The 25951-nt window shown below is 45.6% G+C and overlaps 1 protein-coding gene and 1 non-coding gene across 2 annotated transcripts in view; one reads left to right on the forward strand and one right to left on the reverse strand.

The window, feature by feature from the left end:
- Window positions 1–25951, forward strand: part of LOC124776655 — a 402196-nt gene that overhangs the window by 108603 nt on the left and 267642 nt on the right. The gene's annotated exons all lie outside the window — the stretch shown is intronic.
- Trnat-ugu lies at window positions 25286–25360 on the reverse strand. Its single transcript has one exon. It is a non-coding gene; the product is annotated as a tRNA-Thr (tRNA).

A 25951-nucleotide genomic window follows, 5' to 3' on the forward strand; every position in this document is an offset into this window, starting at 1 on the left:
ACCCACCACAGGAGACAAGGAAGATTTGTGGCCGCCGATGTTTTTCGTACCTTCTACAAAACGGTGATGACTCCCGATATCAACGTGATCATCCAGAGTCATAGGAGGCCCTCAGGATAGTGTATCGTAATATCTGAACCGGTTGTGCTTAAAAAAAAGTAAATGAGGGAGACTGTGTTATCGGTACTGTACATGAGATTCCACAAGGACTGTTCCCAGCATCCAGCAGAAGATGGATGTGCGAAGATTAGAATTATTTTCTCCCACGCTATTTCATTTGCGGTTGGTTAGCGGGAAGATGTACTGCCGTTACCCTTCTCCATAAGCTCTAATTTCTTTAACTTGCTCTCGTGCCGATTACGCGGCAAGAAAATTTATGGACGTAAATTGTTTCCGTTACGCTACCATTACCTGGCTGGTCGTAACGGCCAACTACCTTCCAGCAGAGAAGGGTGCTTGCCCTCGTGATGCCTTTCATACAAACGAATCTATACAAGGTGTTCTAGAAGAGTTTGCAAAAACGTAACAAGACACAGAGAATGCTCCACTTAACAAATTGAGTTAGAGAACCTGGGGCCGGAGAAGCTTAAGGAGAAGTGGAAGTAAACTTGGCTACCGCTTTCTGTATCATTAGTATTTTCCATCTTATTTACAACTAGCATGCTTACAAGTTTGCGTGTTGTGTGCTAATTATTTACATGTACATTCTTTATTTCTGCAAGGAGACAAGGGGAACGAGTGTAGTGACTATGAAGTCATGATGCGGGATTTGTTTACTTTTCCATAAGGTGGCTCTGTTGTATCGTATTTACATTGTCCCATGGTAGAACGTGCTGTGAATGAAAAACAGATCCATTCATTACTCAGTGCTATTCTGTGACGTACAGCACAATACGGTACAGTATTTCATAGTCGCTGGTTTGGAAGGGGAGATCCTGTTCCATGGCCTGTGAAGTCACCTGACCTGAATCCCCTTGATTATTTCATACGAGGATATCTGAAGGTACTTGTGTATGAGACCCCAGCGAATACGGACAGGGAATTAATTGCCAGAATAGTAGCTGCCTGTTCAAATGGCTCTGAGCACTATGCGACTTAACTTCTGAGGTCATCAGTCGCCTAGAACTTAGAACTAATTAAACCTAACTAACCTAAGGACATCACACACATCCATGCCCGAGGCAGGATTCGAACCTGCGACCGTAGCGGTTGCTCGGCTCCAGACTGTAGCGCCTAGAACCGCACGGCCACTCTGGCCGGCTAGCTGCCTGTGATGTTATTCGAAACACACCAGGGATATTTGTTAGGGTGCGTCAGAATCTTGTTCGCCGATGTCATTCCATTGAGGTTGATGGCCGTCACCTTCAGCACATTTTGTAAGATACAGTACACATGGTACATTCATTGTATCAGTGATGGTATTTGCAGTGAACTGTAACTAATGTAAAAAAAAAGTTCACAGTAGTATGATTTTATTCCTGCTATCTCCTTAAGCTGGCCGGCCGGGGTGGCCGAGCGGTTCTAGGCGCTTCAGTCTGGAACCGCGCGACCGATGCGGTCGCTGGTTCGAATCCTGCCTCGGGCATGGATGTGTGTGGTGTCCTTAGGTTAGTTAGGTTTAAGTAGTTCTAAGTTCTAGGGGACTGATGACCTCATCTGTTAAGTCCCATAGTGCTCAGAGCCATTTGAAACATTTCCTTAAGCTGGCTTCTCCGATCCCACACGTTCCTACCTCAAAAGGTTCAGTAGAGCGTCCCCTATGTCCTGTTAAATTTTTTCAGGTTCTTACGGAATCACCTTGTATAATTTTCAGAGCTATCGTGTTGGAAATTTCGTGGTTCCTGAGTCCCAGTGAATGATCTTGTAATACTTAGTTTTCTCGACGTCCAGGCATTAATATGCTAGAATGCACAGTGTGTCCACAGAAATTAGAAAATACAAAAACTACTTTAACAAAAAGGAGAAGGACAGATTGGATAACAAACTCAGTGATAAACAAAACAAACAGCAATGACTCTACTGTAGTACAAGCTGTATAACATACGCCGACGACTCTGTGATCTTTGACGACGGTCGGGTGAACATCATGCCTTCAGCATTGTACCGCTACGTAACCCGTTACTCCAAAAATACTAGAGTAATAAAGAATCGAGAAAACTTAATATGAGGGTTGTAAGACTTCAGCAGTTGTACATAGACTCCCATGACTTGAGTGCAATGTACAGAAATTTCGTGCGAGCACGTGAAACTGTCAGAAGAGTCATTCTCTGGAATGTCGTTCAACTCTTCGTGACGTTGACTTGAAGGTCGGTTTTGTCGTCAAAGCGTTGACCCTTCAAGTGAATTTCTGCACTTCGTCGTTTTGTGGTGGTTTCGTATTAATAACACTAGCCTCGTCACTCGTAATGATTTTTCCAATACACAATTGTCCGGATTGTTCATTCCACTCTAGTCGCGGCAGGCGTCCATGCATCGTTGATTTCGTTCGGGAATCATGGTACGTAGGACAAACTTTTTACACACTTCTCCCCTCTTCTTCAAAACATTCTGGTGAGTGTCTTGAACATTTGATTGAAAGATGATGCCCCGTTGCAGTTCCTGACACAACGTTGTCACACTACGGCTGCACGTCGACTACTCAAAACTGCTTGCTCACAACTAACTGATCGAATGCAGGTATGTTGTTTATAGTTGTTAGTTCAAGTTGCCACTTTAGTTAATGCCCTGACGTTGTTCATACGCCAGGAATAAAATCAGTTTCGGAACTTTTTTGGACGGACGTTGTACGAACAGTTTATCGTGTGAACCTGAGTTCTAAAATCAACTAACGACATCTGAGGATGTCTCCAGTCTTAGACCTCGAAACGTTGATCACGGAAACATGCATTAGACCACAGCCTAATGGCCATATAACTACAAACAAAGAGGCCCGATCGAAACTAGAACCACTCATTTACATAAAAAATGCACACGGACAACATACCGCATGGTGAAGTAACTTTGTTCCGACATCTTTTGACAATACGCTGCTTAAACTTGATGCACAACTCTGCGTGATGAATCAAGGCCGAAGGGAGCATAAATGTATGTACTTTGGCGAACAACGCTGATGCTTTTATGGACATAAGTCATTACTATGCATGCGCAAACCGATTAATAATAGCTCATGTAGTTTTGAAACCTAGGTATTGGCACTAGCTTGAGACGGCAAAGGCCAAGCGGCAACAAGTTGACAGCACTTTCGGGATCCTGTATCTTCGTGGTCGGCGACCCCGCTCGTGTAGCGGCACTGCCTGGGAGCCTTGGCAATGACGGGAACGGCGTCACCTCGCACGTGTGTCGCGGTGGTGCGTGGCGGTGCGTGAGCCGGATGCACGCACTCGAAGAGGAGCTCTCGTCCGCGCGGTGAGAGCGAGCCGGGTCTGGCCGCTCTTACCGAGGCGGGGGTGGTGGTGTTAACGAGAAAGAGGGCCGCAGCCGCCCACGCGTCCACGTGTCGCTCCACCACGTGTCCTGGGCACGCCTCCTGTCAGCGGCCCTGGAGAGAACCGCCTTCACTTTTTTTTCTGGAGCTCGCCATTGACACGGCAGTACGTCTGCATCTCCTCTAACTACCGTGGAACATACAGTTCTCTATTACACTGGAAACACTTCCTAATTTCCTCTAAAATTATACTTGTTTTGGTCACGAGCCGGTTTTCGGCTTCGTAGGTCATTGTCAGATGACAACTGAATGTCACTAACACAGATAACTGAATGCGGCAAACAAAGATAAAATAACACCCGATTTACACAGATGTTGTTTATACGGAAGATTCAAACTTGATGAGATGTAGACTGTGCTACCATATATGGAAAATATTTCTAAAAAAAAGCAACAAATTTCTTAATACTAATGCTAAAATTAGCTTCTGCACAGAGAGTAAACTAGGAATGCATATAATAGGCAAAACAGTCAGGCTCAAAAATACGACCAGTCAGAGATACATAAAATTAAATGCAGCGACTGTGACACGTTCTACAGCGGACAGACAAGAACAACATTTATTACAAGATATAAAGAACACACAAAGAAAAGTGAAAACATCCTCTCCACATTTAGAATTCATTTTCGAGAAAATCGATACACTGCAGCAGACATAAGCACAGATCTCTCCATTCTTCATGGAGCCGAAAAAGAAAGGTACATCAGCATCTTCGAGGATACAGAAATTTACACACAATATTTTAATCGAAAAGATAGAGCATAGGAATAACAACTATATTGAAAACTTCGTCAAAATTCTTGCGGAAGACCGATAATTCAGAACAAAAGACAGTCCTAAATTTTGCATAAAATATAAATTGATCTTCATCAAAGATATAAATTTAATACCGAACTGTATATCTGACACATAACTCGATAATGTAAAAACCATGCACAGATATGACAAAACAAAAATAGACCATATTTGAAAGATAACATATAAGATCAGCTAACGTAAGTAAAAAATTGTAATACAACGAAAAAGTAAATAGCACTTCATACAATTTATTGAGGCTGCAGAACAACATAAAAAGAAAAAACTCTAGGGTGTTTTTTAACAGTTTCAGTGAGTTTCAAACCATCCACGATTTTAGAATACGCAGTTGAATATGGCCCGCGAATATTGACGGAAATCGATACTGAAAAACAAATATCTAGTACAGCTGTGTATTGTGTAAAGCATTTCTTAAAAATTCTGTGGTTTCTCTAAATCACTTCAGGCGAATGTCGGGAGGATTCCTTCAACAGTCTTAAGACTACTTGCCTTCGCAGTCCTTGTCAGACCATTTTCTAAGAATACCAACACAGGTCGGGACGTCAACTGACAGTCTGTTGCAGTGTGTGCACTGATTGTTGTTTGGGAAATGATAACACTGTAGCACTAGCTCTCTGCATTTTTAAATAACGTTTTTTGCAAGGATGTACTAACGAAACAGCTTTGTACATCTTGATTTAGGTGTCCCGTCATTTCCCTAAATTACTTCAGACAAATGTTAGGATGATTCGTACTTAAGGCCGCCTCCGTTGCCTAACTGCCCCAACTAGACACGTAAGCATGTAAATGCCTGTAAATATATATTAAGTTTTTTATCGTGAAATCGTAATAGCATGACATGCCCAATATCCTTGTTTAAGTCATCCACGGATTAGTAAAATTACCACTACTGATTTTAACGCCTCACACCCAAACTGATATATTTCGGAACTCTGCGAGGTAGTTCTCATGCGAGAGAATTTGGATTCATATCCCGACTGACCCTTACTATTTTGGTTCTCGTGGTTTACTTAAATAATTTTACTAGGGCGAACGTAGAGGTGGCTTCATGGGAAAGCATAACTGGTTCCTTTTGTGATACAACATTACAACATATATTTTTATTACGGAATTAAGCCATAAATTAAAATAAAAACCCTGCCTTCTGATTTTCTGTATGTCCCCGAGACGAGAAGGAGAGACAGAAATTACTTAACGTTTTTCCATCTGTAGATAGAGTGCCGCGCGGGATTAGCCGAGCGGTCAAAGGCGCTGCAGTTCTGGACTGTGCAGCTGGTCCCGGCGGAGGTTAGAGTCCTCCCTCGGGCATGGGTGTGTGTGTTTGTCCTTAGGATAATTTAGGTTAAGTAGTGTGTAAGCTTAGGGACTGATGACCTTAGCAGTTAAGTCCCATAAGATTTCACACACATTTGAACATTTTTGTAGATAGAGTAATTTTGGACTAGGTTAACTTTAAGACAACGCCTTTCAAACTATAAATATTGGTAATGGAACACCATAGCCGTATTTTCCAAGTGTGCATTACTTTAACGATTAATTTGAAGTTACATTTGCGTCATCTTCAGATCCTATTTATCGAAAAACATCCTCTGTAGTCACAACGTCTGTGTCTAATTACTCGATGTAAAAATAATATACCTCAACAGCTGTAACTTCATAAAATGAAACAAAACACAACCAAAGTAGCGTTTGAGTGAACACTTAATTGTACGGAAAGGTGAAATACTATTTGCCTACTGGCTAGGTAATGCGATGTCATGCTTCATTGCTACCATTTCCCTCTCTCGCTCCTCTCAACCTTACAGGGGCTTCAGAGATTGGAAATTTGTGGTCAGGTCTTATGGGACCAAACTGATGAGTTCATCGGTCCCTAAGCCTACACACTACTTTAACTTAAACTAACTTACGCTGTGGGCAACACACACACCCATGCCCGAGGAATGACTCGAACTTCCGACAGGGGGAGCCACACGGACCGTGACAATACGCCATAGACCACGCGGCTTCACTGCTTGAATTTTTGTAACTTTTACTTTAATTGATGCATGATAGCAAGTGAACTTTAAGCTGAAAACTAGTGTACTCTTTTCTTCCGATTTCAGAATGTTTCGCAGTTAAGGAGCCAGATTTGGGCTCTTCCAAGCGGTATGATTGTGCTTCTGCCCTTCCTCTTCTCCTGTATCACCATGATTAACTTTGATTGACAGATATTCAGTGTGACTGCCTGATTGACGCTTCCGAGGCCACACGGTATGAAATCGCCTTCATTGCGCTCTATTTGTTATCGGAAGCGATGGGCTCTTTCCTAATTGTGAAATTAACCTACGACGTCTCTCTGCGATTCTACCGAACGAGGACAATCGATCTGATTTCAATAGGCGGGCTTTCACCGCAGAGGGTGTTCGGAGCAACGCACAGACTTGCGATAAGGACATCCGCTCAAGGAACGCCAGCGCTCCTGCTTACGAGTATTCAGCAGGCCGCTGTGCCCGAGCGGTTCTGAGCGGCTCAGTCAGAAGCCGCGCTGTTGCTACGGTCGCAGGTTCGAATCCTGCCTCGGGCATGGATGCGTGTGGTGTCCTTAGTTAGGTTAGTTAGGTTTAAGTAGTTCTAAGTCTAGGGGACTGATGACCACAGTTGTTGAGTCCTATAGTGCTTAGAGCCATTTGAACCTTACGAGTATTCAACGCATACGCCAGCAAGAGCTGTAATAGAAGAGTTCGGTGTACTTTCGCTGGTATACACGTGCACGAGGACAGAAGACATTCAGCTCTCTCGAAATTTCGAGGAAGAAACTTTTGTAGCTATTGTCCACTCCGAAACAGCGTTCCACCTGTAATGACGGCGATTGTGACCGGACATTGAAGTTCAACCTTCCTTCGTTACGAATACCATTGTGAGCCGTCCTGTCGGACTCTAATGGGTGGATGCGAGACGGAAGAGGTTGTTGACGATTTCTCAATCTGGTCTCCCGATTGCCGATAAAGATCGGTGGCAGAGGGAGGGCCGGGTGGCGGCGGAGGGGAGCGGACTTTCTCACGGCGGTGCTCGCTGGGGACGGACGCCACGCGACTCCGAGGCCCGAGAAAGCCGGCGAGATTAATTGCCTCCGCCTCCGCCGGCGCAGCGCCGCCGCCCCTCCTCCCGCGACCCACCGGCGCCGACAACCCCTCCGCCGTTTCACAACCGCGTTCCTACGGAGAGCGACCGCGACAGCCTGGCCCCGATGCCTGCCTGCACCGGCCACCTCGGCTGTGCATTGTTCACTGCCACCACTCGATGGTCGTCCGCCATCTGCCACACCCTAAAAAAGATGAGTGGAACTCCCGGACACAGTTGTTCAATATGGTGGTTATTCGATACGTAATTGGATCAGAGCAGGGTAAAAGGAGAGGAAATCGAGAAAAATTTTCTAAATAATGACAGAGGGCCAATATAAACGTATAACAAAGGACGATGATGATGAGGTCCCATACTCCGAGGAGCGTAGGGGACGATGGGGGAGACCCACACCGCTGTACTAGGCAAGGTCCTAATGGAGGTGGTTTGCCATTGCCTTCCTCCGACCGTAATGGGGATGAATAATGATGATGACGACACAACACCCAGTCATCTCGAGACCGGGAAAATCACTGACCCCGCCGGGAATCGAACCTGGGAACCCGTGTGCGGGAAGCGAGAACGCTGCCGCAAGAACACGAGCTGCGGACATAACAAAGGAAGCTGTGGTTTAATGTCCCGTCGACACCGAGATCATTACAGACGAAGTTCGCAAAACACACGAAGACAGAAAAAAATGACGCACCACGAAGGAATTATTTGAATGGGACGGAAATCGGTAGGTGTGACGTACCTGTAGAGACAAATGATTACCATTTCAGAAAAAAATGGATGATTTATTGAAGAGAGAGAGCTTCTCAAAATGAGCAAGTCGATAACGCTTTAGTCCATCTCTTGCCCTTACGCAAACAGTTACTTGGCTTGTAATTGAGTAGTGGAGTTGTTGGATGCCCTCTTGAGGGATATTGTGCCAAATTCTGTCCAGTTGGCGGGTCAGAACAGATTGCGAAGCCCGGTCCATAATGCTCCAAACGTTCTCAGTTGGAGAGACATCGAGTGACCTTACTGGTCAAGGTAGGATTTGGCAAGCACGAAGACGAGCAGTAGAAACAATCTGCGGGTGGGCGTTATTTTGCTGAAATGCACATCCAGGATGGCTTGCCATGAAGGCCAACAAAACGGGGCGCAGAATGTCGTCGATGTACAACTGTGTCTTAAAGGTGCTGCGGATGACAACGAAAGGGTCGTGCTATGAAATGAAGTGGCACTCCAGATCATCACTCCTGGATATCGGGCCGTACGGCGGGTGACAGTTAGGTTATCCCACTGCTGTACGGGGCGTCTCCAGAGAAGTCTTCGGCCTGAAATCTCATAGACTGGAGCAGAATTATCTTCAGTGATGAGTCCCGTTTGGAATTGAGGTCTGACGACGAGTGAACACGTACGTATTTAGATAGCCACTGTTGGAATTTTTATGTTGGTCAAGGCGTCAATTCTGTGAGAGAGTACTCGTTAGTTCGTGTAAAACATATGAATAAAAAAAAGCTGGTGGGGCAAATATCAGGAGCAAGTAGTTCCTATGAAACGTGCAAATTTGTCCTTTTGCTTTTCCAGCTTTGTGTCTGCTGAAGGAAAACATGTTGAGCCAGGAAAGATATTCTTCAGTTTGTATGTTTTGTGAAATACAGCCGCGCGGGACCAGCCGTGCGGTCTCAGGCGGTGCACTCATGGACTGTGCGGCTGGTCCCGGCGGAAGTTCGAGTCCTCCCTCGGGCATGGGTGTGTGTGTTTGTCCTTAGGATAATTTAGGTTAAGCAATGTGTAAGCTTAGGGACCGATGACCTTAGCAGTTAAGTCCCATAAGATTTTACACACATTTGAACATTTTTTTGTGAAATACATTACTTCTCGGCGAAAAAGTATGCGGTCATTCGATATCACTGCGAGGGCTAGTGATAAAGTTTTCCATTGTAGAAAAAAATGAATTTATACAATTATTTTTTTCTTCGTTTCCAGGTAAATGTCTTCATTCTCAGTGCTCAATCAAATCCTTGCTTTGCAATGCCGTAGCACACCTGTACGGAAGCCCAAACAAAAGGGCTCCTTTAGGTGTCTAGATTGGCTTGGCAGCTGCACTTACGCTACCGCCGGAAAGAAATTGCCACAGAGTACTCCACATCATTAGTAAGCTGTGTCATTATATTTTGGAGCGTCTCTCGGTGTTCTAGATGCTATGTTGCCAGGATTTCAATGGGCAGCAGGGGAAAAAATCCGGTTGATGATTGAAATCGTACGACTACCTCTAGTGCTTTCTTGTTGTTGGGGACATATAGGAAAGCACTGAGTAACTGATGGGGTCAAGGTCGTTCGAATGCGACGTGTGCTACTTCAGCAGAAATAGAGATTATAAGGGACTTCATTATTACTACGCCCGTCGCGGGCTATTTGTATGTGTGTCACAATGAGCCCGCCGGTAACCGTGTAAGATATGTAAATTGCTGTCAGTAGGTGATTTTTTTAAAAGGCAAATTCGAGGACGATAAGGCATCGTAGGGGCCACTGGGACCGTTTAAGGCCGCCGGAGGAGCGCGGGCAGCGTCCGATAAACGGCCATAATTACGCCATCAGCGCCGCCATTAGGGGTGCGTTATCGCACGCGTGCATCGCCGCCGGGAACTGGTACTGGCCCTGGCACTGCGGCGGAGACCGGCGCGACGCCCACGCGCACACGAGCCGCCCGGCCGACCGGCCAGCTCCGCCTGACGTTTTGGTGGCTACTTGGCGCGGCATTATCATGAAGACAGGTTGTGATTAAGAAATAGTTTTCTTTGAAAAATGCTCGAGCTTGCGAAATTGCACATATCAAGTCCACGCAATGGTTCAGGCTTTCTTCATCCATAACTGTTCTATGAACTGAACTAGAAAGGATTTTTTTTTCGTATATAGGGATATGTTTAAAGTTTCCTCGAAAGTCGACTGCACAGTAGGTGCTCACTGATGTAACTGCCTACGAATGTTGAATGTGGTTCGGTATTCTGAGCAGTCCATTTGTTTTTCGTGGATGATGATTGTTTATACATGAGCATTTCTAAGCCTTCTTTTTGGAAAAAAAAAAAGTTCAAATGGCTCTGAGAACTATGGGACTTAACATCAGAGGTCATCAGTCCCCTAGAACTTAGAACTACTTAAACCCAACAAGCAATCCGGAGTGGCCAAGCGGTTCTAGGCGCTTCAGTCTGGAACCGCGCGACCACTACGGTCGCAGGTTCGAATCCTCCCTCGGGCATGGATGGGTGTGATGTCCTTAGGTTAGTTAGGTTTAAGTAGTTCTAAGTTCTAGAGGACTGATGACCTCAGATGTTAAGTCCTTTAGTGCTCAGAGCCATTTGAACCATTTGAAACCCAACTAACCTAAGGGCACCACACACTTCGATGCCCGAGGCAGGATTCGAACCGGCGACTGTAGCGGCCGTGCGGTTCCAGACTGTTTTTTCATCTTGAGTCATATTCATTATACATGAATATGACGTAATGGGTATGGCAGTTTCAGATCTACGTGAGAATGACTTAGCATATAAGCCGAAACCCATAGTGGACTAAGTTAAAGTTCTGCGGAGTAACCTTTTTTCATTAATTAAAAAAAATGTACTTCCATACTAATTGGAAGCTGACATACCATCAGAAAGGAGTTTACGCTTTAACACAAAAGCGATAGCAATGCTTTGTGCTTGCTCATGCCGTCTAAAGTTCAGTGCATGTGTTACAGTGATACCTCATAAATCGCTTAAATTGCATTTGGGAGAAGTACCGTGGTTCAAAACTCTGCCTAGTCATCTTAATTTAGTTCACATGAGCTAGAGCGCATGAAACATAGCCAATGTGATGGCAATTTAAATAAAAAGTAAAGAGCTGATGTATGGTGTTCATGTTAACCATTCGTCTTATTGACAAAGAAGAAATCGGCGACAGAGCGTTTTCATCTGATTGAAGTCTGTTAAGCTAAGCATTTATGTCTATTAGTTTAGTGGCATATGCGGGATATGAACTAAGGAGACGCTATCTTTTTCTCATTTCGAGCGCCTCCAGCAGTTATGTTCGTCTCAATTCTTATCCTGTTCCTCCATCTCTTCTCATTGGTACTTATCAACAGCCATCTAGGCACACTCCGAAAGTAATCAGAAAAATCAGAGCTCATACGGATCACCTGGCTGCAGGGAGGTAGGATCTATCATATTCACTGATTTATTTGTATGTAACTGGTATTCAATAAAATCCTTGTTGGCGAAGAAGCGGCTGGCAGCAACATTATTTACACTGTCACATTACGCTTCAGACGTAGTTCGCGGCTGATTGTAAAGAGACTGACGTATAAGTTACACGGCTGATAATGGATAGGCATTACTGAGACAGTAGCCGCCTGAAAATAATATAAATGATTCGCGTCTTTTACAGGTGCTTCACAATCAATTTCATAAGCCCTGGTGATCGATTCAGCAACTGTTGAGAAATAATTACCCGAAGAGGAAAAAGACCTAGATAACTAAGTGGACTCTTAAACACTTTCATGAATAATTGTGTCTTCACTGTACTTATCAGAATAATAAATGTCAATGTACAGTCAGGATAATAAATAGCTTGCACGCAAAGTATTAAGAAACCGCTACGTAAGACAGCAAACTATGTTTATCATACGCTTTACTCCATCCTCTCTTCGCATTGCATTGCATCAAGGCTTCGCTATTTATACCTCAAAATGTCAGAAATTTTCTCTGTATACAAACCAGAAAATAAATAAGTACGTTTTATACTATTTGCTATCGCTGATCAAGTATTCAGATTTATAAAATCATTCCGTAATATAAAACAGTTAATATGCACGTGCATGCCTAGAAATGCATTTGGAGACGGCGAAGATGTATAGCTCGGTGGACAGGAATTCACGTAATTTATTACGTGGTTGCACGGAAGACGATAAATTTTCCCGTTAACGTTAAACTGTACGCCAATAAGATATACATTTGTTTTGTTATTATGTGACGGTGCACTGTGTAAGGCAACGCCCCAGTCGCACATTAAACGCCTTGACTGACGTGATAAATGAGAATGCCGCCGCACCCGGGACTGGTCGATAAATCAGCCGCGTTGCAGCACCCTCGCGTTAATTAGCCTAGGGCGGCACCTGCAACGACGCTATAAATCCGGTGGTTCTTATCGGACGTGTACGATGTACATTGCATTGAGTGTCTGTGAGCCGTTAGATGACGGACGGATAACTGTCCATTGTCTGCCCACCTTGAGACACCGTTGGCGAAGCAGTTGCGTGAGCCAGGATTATCGTGATTACTGAAGGACTTCATTGAAAGGCTGAGTACGGGTGTGGAAACGCCGTGGATGGCTCATATTCATGACCAACAGAAGATGAACACAGCTGTCTTCACTATTAGAATACATACAGTTTTAACTATCGTCTCGAAAGACTAAAGTTCCGCAATTCGTTTTCTCCTTATAAAGAGGAAAAAAACTGCAGCGATCCATGCTCAGAGTTGAAAGCGATACTGGGGCCCAATCCATCGTGACTGTTTCAAAAAATACGAAAAGGTTTTCAGAGACCACTACTTGCCAAAAAATTTGTTGACTACTTAAATTATTTAATGAAGCAACATGTTTCTAGGTATAAACCTCATTCTCAGGCTGCAATGGGAATAAAAAAAATTTAATGAAAGTACAAATATATATTTAAGTTCTTCTGTTCAGCCTTGGTATGTTCATATCACCAAAGATGACCATAGCACATGCCAATACTGCACAGAAAAACTGTAATATCTGTGTGTACATATCTAAGCGTTGTTGTTGTTGTGGTGGTCTTCAGTCCAGAGAGTGGTTTGATGCAGGTCTCCATGCTACTTTATCCTGTGCAAGATCCTTCATCTCCAAGTACCTACTACACCCTACATCCTTCTGAATCTGCTTTGTGTATTCATCTCTTGGTCTCCCTCTACGATTTTTACCCTGCACGCTGCCCTCCAATACTAAATTGGTGATGCCTTCATGCCTCAGAACATGTCCTATCAACCGGTCCCTTCTTCTTGTCAAGTTGTGCCACAAATTCCACTTCTCCCCAATTCTGTTCAATACTTTCTCATTAGTTATGTGATCTACCCATCTAATCTTCAGCATTCTTCTGTAGTACCACATTTCGAAAGCTTCTATTCTCTTCTTGTCCAAACTATTTATCGTCCATGTTTCACTTCCATACATGGCTACACTCCATACAAGTACTTTCAGAAACGACTTCCTGACACTTAAATCTATACTCGATGTTAACAAATTTCTCTTCTTCTGAAAAGCTTTCCTTGCCATTGCCAGTCTACATTTTATATCCTCTCTACTCCGACCATCATCAGTTATTTTTCTCCCCAAATAGCAAAATTCCGTTGTACTCCAAGTGTACCATTATTAAATTTTCTTTTACTGTCCTTGAGACAGGATTGTAGCCTTTCCCTGATGTTATTCAATCCGTATATTGAGCAAGCAGTGAAGGAAACAAAAGAAAAATTCGGAGTAGGTATTAAAATCCATGGAGAAGAAATAAAAACTTTGAGGTTTGCGGATGACATTGTAATTCTGTCAGAGACAGCAAAGGACTTGAAAGAGCAGTTGAACGGAATGGATAGTGTCTTGAAAGGAGGATATAACATGAACATCAACAAAAGCAAAACGAGGATAATGGAATGTAGTCGAATTAAGTCGGGTGGTGATGACGGAATTAGAGACACTTAAAGTAGTAAAGGAGTTTTGCTATTTGGGGAGCAAAATAACTGATGATGGTCGAAGTAGAGAGGATATAAAATGTAGACTGGCAATGGCAAGGAAAGCGTTTCTGAAGAAGAGAAATTTGCTAACATCGAGTATTGATTTAAGTGTCAGGAAGTCATTTCTGAAAGTATTCGTATGGAGTGTAGCCATGCATGGAAGTGAAACATGGACGATAAATAGTTTGGACAAGAAGAGAATAGAAGCTTTCGAAATTTGGTGCTACAGAAGAATTCTGGAGATTAGATGGGTAGATCCCATAACTTATAACGAGATATTGAACAGGATTGGGGAGAAGTTTGTGGTACAACTTGACTAGAAGAAGGGATCGGTTGGTAGGACGTGTTCTGAGGCATCAAGGGATCTCCAATTTAGTATTGGAGGGCAGCGTGGAGGGTAAAAATCGTAGAGGGAGACCAAGAGATGAATACACTAAGCAGATTCAGAAGGATGTAGGTTGCAGCAAGTACTGGGAAATGAAGCAGGTTGCACAGGATAGAGTAGCATGGAGAGCTGCATCAAACCAGTCTCAGGACTGAAGACCACAACAACAACAACCGTCATTGTAGCCTGAAGTTGAAGTTAATACCGCGAAACACTGCCGGAAAAAATGCAGCACACTCAAGGACTATGTTCCGTGGCACCAGGGTAAATTATGTGTATACTGAGGGGTAGTGGTGTTAGTGATGGGGTTTTCACTGTCGTCGGCGATCACATGACGTTCAGAACACCTGTCTGTGCACCGTATGTTTTGACTCTGCAGGCGTCAACTGCGTAGAGCTTAGAGGTGAAAAGTATTTGTAACATTCATTCGAGGGTACTACCGTGCCCCACCGACGTTCAACAGCTTCAGCCGTTCGAACAGGGTCGCACTGCGGACCTGAGAGAAGCTAGCTGGACGTATTGACGGATTGTTGCGTAAGTTGGGCACCATATATCGGTGGTTTGCTGCTTCTTTCAACGGTGATCTGTGGAACATTCACGTGCCTGTAGATCAGATTCTGGACGTCCGTCTAGATCGACACATTCTGCTAGCAACAGTTGCCAACGAAACCTCGTACAGGGACTAAATCTGAGGACATGTTGCGCCGTATGTGTCATGAGGGATCATTGGGAACCGGCTGTTTAAGATCACGTGTGCCTCTGGCCAGCATAACATTGACTCCATTGTATGGCTTCTCTGGTGTCTTACAAGAGATGACTGGAGAGTGGATTGTTGGTCTGTTGTCTTCAGTGATAAGAGTAGATTCTGTCTGTATGGGTGTGATGGACGCAGACATTTATGGCGTAGACCTGGTGAGCTGTCTGTTCGAGCATGCATTCTCCCACGACGGACATCCCTTTACATTCCTCATGGTGTGGCGGGCCATCAGTTACACCTCGCGGTCACATTCGCTGTCTCTCCAGGTTAAAGCACAGAGTGCCCGCCACATTGCACGGGCTGTTATTCCCATGCTGCTGCCATTTCTTCGACAGGAAGGCGCTGCGCTGTTTCAGTAGGACGGTGCATGTCCACATACAGCTGCTGCAAGAAACGTACTGTTCGAAATGTAAAATAACTGCCTTGTCCAACAAGATCACCATCTCTCTCCAACTGGACACGAATGGTACGTGATGAAGCGGGAACTAACTCGTTGTCCAGGGCCTGCAAGAACGGTTGTCGATTGGAAACAAAAGGCGCAAAGTGCTTGGGAAAATCTATCGCAAAATGTCATTTGGCACCTTTATGATCGTTTGCATGCGTCAATACACGCTTGCGTTGCCGCCAGAGGGTGGAACACAGTGTATTGATGCGACTGTTTCGCGACCCTTTACTCCGACACGTGTTTCATTTAGTGTTAATTTATCACCTTATACTCCTACAATGATGAACTACCTGTCACATAATTTGTCAATAAAATGGCCTTCCCCTTCAAGATGTTGCAGAGTGATTTTTACTCTCGATGTCGCTACTGGAAATTCTGGTAGTGGTTGGTTTACTCTAGCCATCGTTCGTTGTGAAGACACCTCTGTTCCAGGACTGGAATCCTTCGCTTACTGAGATGTCATCGCCTACAAGACCTGGCATTGTGGTATCGACCCGAAGACGCAAAGTAGACCTAGCTATGTTTATAGTAATATGCCATTTACTTTGTATACATGCTCCTGTAGAAAAGTTAGTAATGATGAACTACCTGTCACATAATTTGTCAATAAAATGACCTTGCCCTTCAAGATGTTGCGGTTTTTTCCGGCAGCCTAAGATAGGTAGCTAACAAACTATGTGATTGGTAGTGGTCACTGAAAAACTTTCTGAAATTATTGCTGAGTTGGGGGAAGTCAACGGCAAAAACATACCGTCATACAGCGTAGTCATTAGCTACCGTAGAAGCTTCCGGTGTGATCAGACAAGTCTGAATGACGAAGATCGAAGTGACAGGCATACCTCTCTGTGATGAACCAGGAATCACAAGATAAATTCCGGCCTGTTCTCGAAGTCAAGTGTATCACAGTCGAGGCGATAGCCAAAACAGCGTAAACCAGTCATGAAACAGTATTCAACATATCGCACTGTATTTTGAACATAGTAAATCTCGCCTCCCCCTGGGTTCCATAGCAGTTCACACCCATTCGAAAAACCCCTCTTCCACCCCCCCCCCCACCCCACCCCCACCCTCCGAACCGAGGCAACAGCACATATACTTTCAGCTGTGTCAAGCCAGTCTCCAGGTTTGTTCCTTAACGGCGTAATCAGTATGGGCGAGAGCTTACGAGACTGGATTGATAGGTGAAATAGAAGACACAAAGAAGAGCAGGAGTTATGTCACAGCTCTGTTTAGTAAAGCGCCAAAGAGTCACGGAGATGGTCGTATAACTACACAGAGAAACGGTACAGTCAGAGAGACGTTACGAATCTCGGTGTAGTTTCAATGCTAAAATTGGCGACAAAAAACCCTGCTTCAGTATCACAGTATAGATGACCAACAATCACCAAAAAGGGTTCGAAATTATATCTAGGCGGTAGGTACTATAAAAACTGCAATGGACCGTGAAGTGTACATAACAAATTTACATACCTCACTTTTGGAAAGGTGTCACATACTAGACATTTAATTAACTAGAGGCGGAATGGTTCGTAAGGAAATTGGCATTAGTGGCTTAACGGAAAATCGAGACGGCTGGTAGGTTATCTAAACCCAAATCCTCCACCAACGCTCTTCTCTTCACTTGCAGTGTGCTGACAAGTGATAGGATACCTCGTAACGTGTCGAACCTCCTTTTATCCCCTCGTAGTCATGAAACTCCACGTGGCATGGACTCAACAAGTCGTTAGAAGCCCCTTACAGAAATATTGAACCATGCTGCCTCAAAAGCCGTTCATAATGCAGAACTTTTGCCGGTGCAGGGTTCTGTGCACGGACTGACTCTCGAATATGTTCCATAAATATTCCACGAGATTCATGTCGGGCGATCTGGGTGGCCAAATCATTCACTCGAATCATCCAGAATGTTCTTCAAACCAACCGCGAACAATTGTGGCTTGTTGATATGACGCATCGTTGTTTGGGAACAGAACGTCCATGAATGGCTGCATATGGTCTCCAAATGTCAATGATCGGTTCAGTTGGACCAGAGGACCCAGTCCATTCCATGTAAACACAGCCCACACCATTATGGATCCACCACCAACTTCCACAGTGCCTTGTTGTCAACTTGGGTCCGTAGATTTGTGGGGTCTGCGCCACAACACTAGAACCGTACCGTCAGCTGTTACCAATTGAAATAGGGACTCATCTGACGAGATGTAGATTTTCCAGTCGTCTATGGTCCAACCGATATGATTACGAGCCCAGGACAGGCGCTACAAGCGATGTCGTGCTGTTAACAGAGACATTCGTGTCGGTCTCTGCTGCGGTAGCCCATTAACGACATATTTCGCCGCACTTTCCTATCGGATACTGATTTCTGTGGTTATTCCTCACAGTGTTGCTTGTTTATTAGCACTGACAACTTAACGCAAATGCCGCTGCTCCCGGTCTTTAGGAGAAGGTCGACGGCCACTATGTTGTCCTTGGTGAGAGCTAAGTGCGTGCAATTGGCACCCTCATTAAATGGGGATCTCGGAATATTGAATTCCCTAACGATTTCCTTATTCGAATCTCTCAACTACCATTCTGCGTTCAAAGTCTGTAATTCCCGTCGTACAGCCACAATCAAGTCTGAAACCATTTCACGGGAATCAGCTGAGTATGACATGAATCAGCTGAGTATGAATAACAGCTCCGGCACTCCACTGCCCGTTTATACTTTGTGTATGCGATACTACAGCCATCTGTATATGTGCATATCGCCATCCCATGATTTTTACGACCTCAGTGTAGTTAACAAAGTTACATAGGTCACTAATAAGTTGGTCGACAATAGAAGTCTTCCCTTCACGTATTACTTTCATTTAAACACAGTCAGTGAGAGGGTCTCAGCTAGATATCTAATTCACTAGTGACGGACAGCGTTTGTAAGGAAATTGGCAGTAGTGGCTTATCGAAACGTCGAGACACCTGATTGATTATCTGAACCCAAATCTCCCGAATAAGACACCGACACCCAACGCCTTTACTTGTACTCGGGTGAGTTCATATTCTCTCGAACAGTTTAAGGAGTATGTGACAGTGTAGATTGAGTGCTTGAGGCGCTTCATCTCTCACTTCCATGTGACGTGAGAGCGGGCTGCGCGCCATATCTGCCAGGTGGCAGATGTAGTCAAAGTCCAGTGGCGCCAGCGCGCTCTAAGCGTGCCAGGTGGCAGATGCAGGCGGGTCGCGCTGGCGCCAGCGATCGCCGCCAGTGGCGTAGCCGCAGCCGCTCACCTCGCTTATGTCAGGGGCCGTGTTACGAAACGGCCGCGCCGCGCCACTGCCATTCTGTCCGGTCGCCCCCCTCTGGCACTTTCTCCTGCTACCCGCAAACGTAAACAAACCACGCCAGCTGTTCGGGCTCAGCTGAACAGAGCGTACGTTGCGCGCCGCTGGCTCCACGCCCACATTTCTGTACGAGTGATCTTCACATCGACCAGCGATCGTCTTCGTGTCCGGCTGCGACATTACTTATTAATCCTGCGTAAAACATGTCCGCACGTCAATGTTTTATGCGAATTTTCGGTGAAATTACTTCGAAATGCACCATGACATGGTATGATTGCTCCTGCGAGCGTTAATTTCGTGACTTTTCACAGCTTAACAGTTGTCTTCCGCCAGTTCCTAAATTCGTTCGTTCATACTAGTCGGTAGAGAGCTTTCCCGCGAAAGGCGAAGGTCCCAGGTTCGAGTCTCGGTCCGACACACAGTTTTAATCTACCAGGAAGTTTCATTTCGGCGCACATTCCGCTGCAGACTGAAAATTTAATTCTGGAAACAATTCCCGAGGCTGTGGCTAAGCCATGTCCCTGTAATATCGTTCCTTCCAGGAGTTGGTTCTGCATGTTAGGTACGAGAACTTCTGTGAAGTTTGAAATGTAGGAGACGAGGTACTGGCGGAAGCGAAGCTGTGAGGGCATATCGAGAGTTGTGCATGGGTAGCGTAGTCGGTAGAGCACTTGTCCACGAAAGACAAAGGTCACAGTTTCGTTTCCCGGTCCAGCGCACAGTTCTAATCTTCAAGTAAGTTTCAAATAGGCGCGCACTCCACTGTAGCGTGGAAGTCCAATCTGTCGTCTTGCTGACACCAAGATGACAGACGTAGGCTACTTCCCTCCAGTTTTTACTTCACTGTGATGATGAACGACATACAGTTTGGCACTAAGCACCAAGACAGAATTGTTCCGACTCATCCACGTTTAATATTTGGCTGTGGGTATCTGACAAGCAAGTTACATTAGTATCTACTTACTTCATAGACGGATGGTGCCCAGACAGTGGATATGTTACAACACTTAGATAAATTCTCCCATTTTCTCTAATTTTGCGAGCGCTTCTCTGTATAATTAGGCAACTGTAGTACGTCCTTTAGATGCTCTGTGGACTCAAGCTCTCAAAACTTAAAAGATAACTCTCTATGGGTGGATAATGCCCGTACTGAATTTTAACTCATCTGGTTTGTGTTTTGTTTACGTTTGTTTGTACTAGATACCTGTGGCACTAAACAAGCCTGAATGCAATTTCTTCACTTCTTGAACCTACAGTCTCACTTCTGTCAATCCTATTTCATGCGAAACACGAATATCGAAGAGTACTAAGAAATGAAAAGGTATAAACTGGACGAGAAGAAGTTCGTAGATTAGCTTCACATTCGCAGGACGAGTGGTGATAGTAAGAACTTTCTTACATATAAACTTCAGTTTAAAGTATCTAACTTCATGGGGAAACTTCTCGTTCTTCTGTATCCTTTCTGCAAGTGCGTGAGTTGGAATGCTTAAAATGTTTAATATTCGCAGTCAGAAGTCGGAATCTGCAAACCACATAAAATCAGTAACGTTTCCTCGTCCCACAGTCTTCGAACAACGATGGAAATGCGAAAACTATCTGCGATTTTCCCCAGCAGAATTCTCCAATCTCCAGTTATTGCTGGCTACGATTTGGACTTTGCTCCCGCGACTATCAAGCTTGGTGTATCCATTAAAGGCGCCAGGAAATTCCCATATGTCTTTAATCATTATAAAGGACTTGGTTCAAATGGCTCTGAGCACTATGGGACTTAACTTCTGAGGTCATCAGTCCCCTTGAACTTAGAACTACTTACCTAACTAACCTAAGGACATCATACACATCCATGCCCGAGGCAGGATTCGAACCTGCGACCGTAGCGGTCGCGCGGTTCCAGACTGTAGCGTATAAAGGACTTGTTGCAAAAAACGAACTCCTGATTTTGTCCAAGATGGCCGTTCCTTGAGAGCCCATGCAACGCCGTCAAAAAATATAACTCACAGTCCTCAGAGAACTTTTTTATATCATTTCTCTCCTGTGCGTAATCTCGTGCACTTCATTCGACTGGGGCGGGAATAGGACAATGTAGCCGTAGGTTATCTTTTGACATTGGTCGAAATTGGTGTTTGCTTAGCGAGGTGAGGTGCTTCACGCGACGACAGGGCAGTTTCCAGATATCCACCCAGAAAGTAAATAAGTGATTCATTGACAGATCCGAGGTTTCCTGAATAACATAATCACACTCGACTTAGGCTGTGGCTCAAGTGTAGTTACTGCATCATGTTGATGTCTTCATTACTTCGAGAATGATTAATTGATTCTGTAATAAACGTGATTTTTAACATACCGACGCGCTGCCATAAAAGTTTTGTTGTTGCATACTTTTAAACACGCACGTGATATCTGCACTCAGAAGTAAAAGGTTGAAGACATTTTTTTATAAGCATGGAATGGGAATATTTCTCACCACAAATTTTTTGAAGATTCTACTGCAAACACATGAATCTCAGACACTCTAAAATGCATTAATGCTGAAATTGTACTGTTGCGGCCACATGTAGTACGCGTTGCTTCACACAGCAAAACAGAGGCACGCCGGCGACCGAGTCGTTGCGAAGTAGGCAGGCACAGATAGCCTTGCTGACATCAGCAGTCTACCAACAGACTGACGCAATGACGTACACAGACCGAGTGCCGAGCGAAGCCTGGAGAGTGCTGAGTAAGGGGAAGTGAGGCCAGCACACTAAGTTATGCTGCAATATAATGCGGGAGTAATAACAAAAAGCTACCATCGAGGGTAAAAAACGTCCTCCTGCCGGATATAAATGGTGGAGCGCAGGCAGCAACAGACAGAAGCCACTAGGAAGCAGTTCGGATCTGAGGATGGACGTGGTCCGTGTCCGAATGTTCAATCTTCGTAGGTGACGATTCCAGAAGTCTGTTCCAGCTCGCAGGAGTCATCCGTTCGCCGCCAGATGTTATCTTCAGTTCTGGAGGTCGGCCCGAGTTCGGTCGGCACCATGGCTGACTATCTACAGCGAGAACTTCCAGCGAGAACAGCAGGACCAGCCGCAGCGCGGTATCGGTCACAGGCGCCGCCGGGGACTGACGCCCGGACTTCACGGCAACCCGGCCCCATGGCGCGTGGTCCGTCCATGACGGGACCTCGCAGTCATCGCGACTGACGGTTTCCCAGCCGCCGGTGCAGCAGGCGTCGACAGCTGACCTCACGGCGATGCGGCTCCGTAGGCGTGCCGTACTGGGACGCCGAGCGGCGACGAGTCCATCTCAACCACAGGGCATCCTGGCTTCAGCGGAGCACTGATGGCTTGAGGCTCCCGAGTGCGATCAGCGGAGCGTGTTGCGCACATTTTCGGAGAATCTACACAGCAGCAGCCAGGCGGAGGCATCCGCAGGGCTGGGCAGCAACGACGAGGGAGAAATTGTAAAGAAACTTCAATAAATAATTGTAAAACTCCATGCCGTCTCAGTCTTTGGCGCAGCCACTGTGTCTGCTGCTAACAAATGTTTCAGAATCGTAACAAGTGGTGCCAGAAGTCGTAACAGTACAGTATTACAAAATAGTGGTTTCTGTTCGTCTCATTGCGTATTTCTTTCAGTTACCTTCTGAACTATAGTGTAGCAGTTCTTTCAGTGTGCGGTCGAAGTTTCATCTAACTACGTTATTTGGCAGTGAAACAACGTACCAAAGTTACTTTCGTCCTTCAGTTTTGCACGCCAGTATAGATACGTTCTAAGACAGAAATTGCTACCTCACGTAGTACCTACGGAACGAGCCCTTCTCCTTTGTTAGGTGACGGCTTCGCTACGTGCGTGGCTAGCGCCCCAGGGGGCTTCGCCCACGCCCGCGCTCAATGCGAGGGGAGTGCCTCGGCGGCCGTGACTCCGTCATGTGTGAATGCGTTACTGACGCCTCCCGTCTTGTGAAACGCGGACTGTCTGCTCGCGGCGCCGCGTTGGCACGCCTGTCAGGGCCGTGGGCGACGCTGCGGGAGTCCACTCCCAATGGCCTCGCGCTGGAAGACTGCACAGGGCAGAACAGAACAGAGCAGGTGTGTGGGCCGCGGAGTGGGCGGCCGGGTGTCGGCTCTCGGCAACCAGTCGGACCAGTTGCCAGCAGATTTCGCGCACCGTTCACTACAGCTCTGCGCCTGTCTACGCAGGATTGGTTGGTTGGTTTTTAAAAAAAAGGGGGGGGGGCGAGGACACAATTGTTTGGTCATCGGTCCCTTCTACGCAGGACTCCTCATCGGTACAGGCAAGGATACTAACTGTACAGTTCAAACGTGCACGGTCGCTTTTAGCGTCCGTGGTGTTTCTTCTTAAATGAGCCTTAGGCCGTGATGCAAGACAATATGTTCCCGTAGCAAACGTTCCGTCTCCTAATGTTGCAGACATCATCAGACGCTATGACATTGCAGTTAGTGCGTGAACAGGCTCAGCAAGTCGAAAAAATTTCAAAATGTTAACTGTATCTTTGTAGACCCTAGTATGTGATGGAATCAACCCCAATACGTAATAGAAACCCTTAGATACTGGTGAGTATAGATCGTACCATTAAAAAAAATCTGTAAATCGATTTCTATGTAAGCGATATACTTTGTGAACTACCGATTGCAAACTGAATAAGTTTATGGTTAATTAACAAAAAACGTACTCCGTCTTCAGGCCACGAGTGGCCTACTGGGACCATCCGACCACCGTGTCATCCTCATGGAGGATGTGGATAGGAGGGGCGTGGGGTCAGCACACCGCTCTCCCGGTCGTTATGATGGTGTTCTTGACCGAAGCCGCTACTATTCCGTCGAGTAGCTCCTCAATTGGCATCACGAGGCTGAGTGCACCCTGAAAAATGGAAAGTAGTTCTAGGTCTAGGGGACTGATGACTTCAGATGTTAAGTCCCATAGTGCTTAGAGCCATTTGAACCATTTGAACCCAAACTTTGCTTAGGGTACCGGATGACATCTGATATCATTCGGCAGTTTTTATGGTTTCAGAAAGGTTGTGAACCACTGATGTAAACCAGTGTAGTGTAGCTCAGATGAGAAGCAGATGTAACGTGGCGCCGGGGCTTAGTTGTAGGATGTCACGGACAGTAAGGCGTACGGCAGAGGCGGCGACTCGCGATGACCTGCCTGCTCAGCGTGCCAGGAAACGCAAGGTCGGCGAAAGGGCAAGCAACACTTGTCGCTGTCCGTCCCGCCCCCGCACGCTCTCGCTGACCCACATGCGGCTGCCGCCACCGGAGGGTCAGGTCAGCCGCACCTGCGTCCCAGCAGCAGCAGCCTGTAATAACGATCAGCCCGAGTATCGAGGCCGTCCAGCCAGTGGCAGCTCGCTGTATTCCTTACTCTCGCGGCGGCGTAAGACGCAAAGGTCTCTCGCTATTAAGCCTTAAAAGGCGCATCTGGTTGAGGGAGATAACCGTCTGTATCCCGCGTCACGAACCAGCACAGCCGTAGAGGAGTTGCCTCAGCGCGCGTCACCTTGTCACAGACTCCGTTGGGACTTTCTACTTCTTTGGCAACATCTCTACAGCTGACTGGCTGGTCGTACACCCCCATCCCACGCCAACTTTGGCTCTGAGCACTATGGGACTTAACTTCTAAGGTCATCAGTCCCCTAGAACTTAGAACTACTTAAACCTAACTAACCTAAGGACATCACACACATCCATGCCCGAGGCAGGATTCGAACCTGCGACCGTAGCGGTCGCGCGGTTCCAGACTGTAGCGCCTTTAACCGCTTGGCCACCCCGACCGGCCCACGCCAACTTTGAAAATAGCTGTAATTCTGCCTGGCCGTAGTACAGCATCACTCTGCGGGCACTGTTGTGCCTTCACATGGTTCTAGAATATAATAAAAAAGAAGAAAACTTTTAGAGAAAAAAGTCTGTTTGAACTAATATTGCTATTGCAAACACTAAAACGTGGCACTTTTAACTTCCTTGGCCACGACAACTCTTGACTTAACGACAAGAACGCACAAAACAAAGAAATTATGTTTGGCCACATATACGGAAGAATCAGTCTATGAAATATAACACGAAAAGACGCATGTATCATATATGAAGGTAGTATTTGTTCCCATTGATGGCCGTGCAGCTTCTCTAGAATGAAATGATAGTTAAATCGACACCCTAGCTGGAAACAGGCGTTGATATACATCATTGGAGACATGTTAAAAATGTGTGCCCCGACCGGGACTCGAACCCGGGATCTCCTACTTACATGGCAGACGCTCTATCCATCTGAGCCACCGACGGCACAGAGTGAGATGGGCAAACATCTATTAGGCATCTATGGATAGAGCGTCTGCCATGTAAGCAGGACATCCCGGGTTCGAGTCCCGGTCGGGGCGCACATGTTTAACATGTCCCCAATGATGTATATCAACGACTGTTTGCAGCTAGGGTGTCGATTTAATTATCATTTCACGCATGTATCAAATTGTATGAGACTTTAAAAAGTCTTATCAATAACAACAGTTGTATAGCAATAGTACACAAAGATGCGTCCTTCTGCTACCACAGCCAGAGTGCAAGAAAGATGGCGATTTGTAAGAATTTTCATTTGTTCGTAAAACAAACTCAGTAGGAAATTCAGTAACATACAGGGTGATTCGGAAGGAAAGGGACATTCTTTGGTAATGATAGTAGGTTGATAGTATAGATGATTTTGAACAAAAAAACATCCAATGAACGCGTACCCTTTCGTTAACCCTATCCCACTTACAACTTTCGGAAAATCACGGGCTGCAGTCGCAGGTCCAACCTCACCATCACTCACAAGCGAATACAACGAAAGCAACATTAGGCTACGTAGTGTTGTCGTTGCTGACCATTTCAGTGTACGTGA

Source organism: Schistocerca piceifrons, chromosome 2 (genome assembly GCF_021461385.2).
Source record: "Schistocerca piceifrons isolate TAMUIC-IGC-003096 chromosome 2, iqSchPice1.1, whole genome shotgun sequence".
Classification (NCBI taxonomy): Eukaryota; Metazoa; Arthropoda; class Insecta; order Orthoptera; family Acrididae; genus Schistocerca; species Schistocerca piceifrons.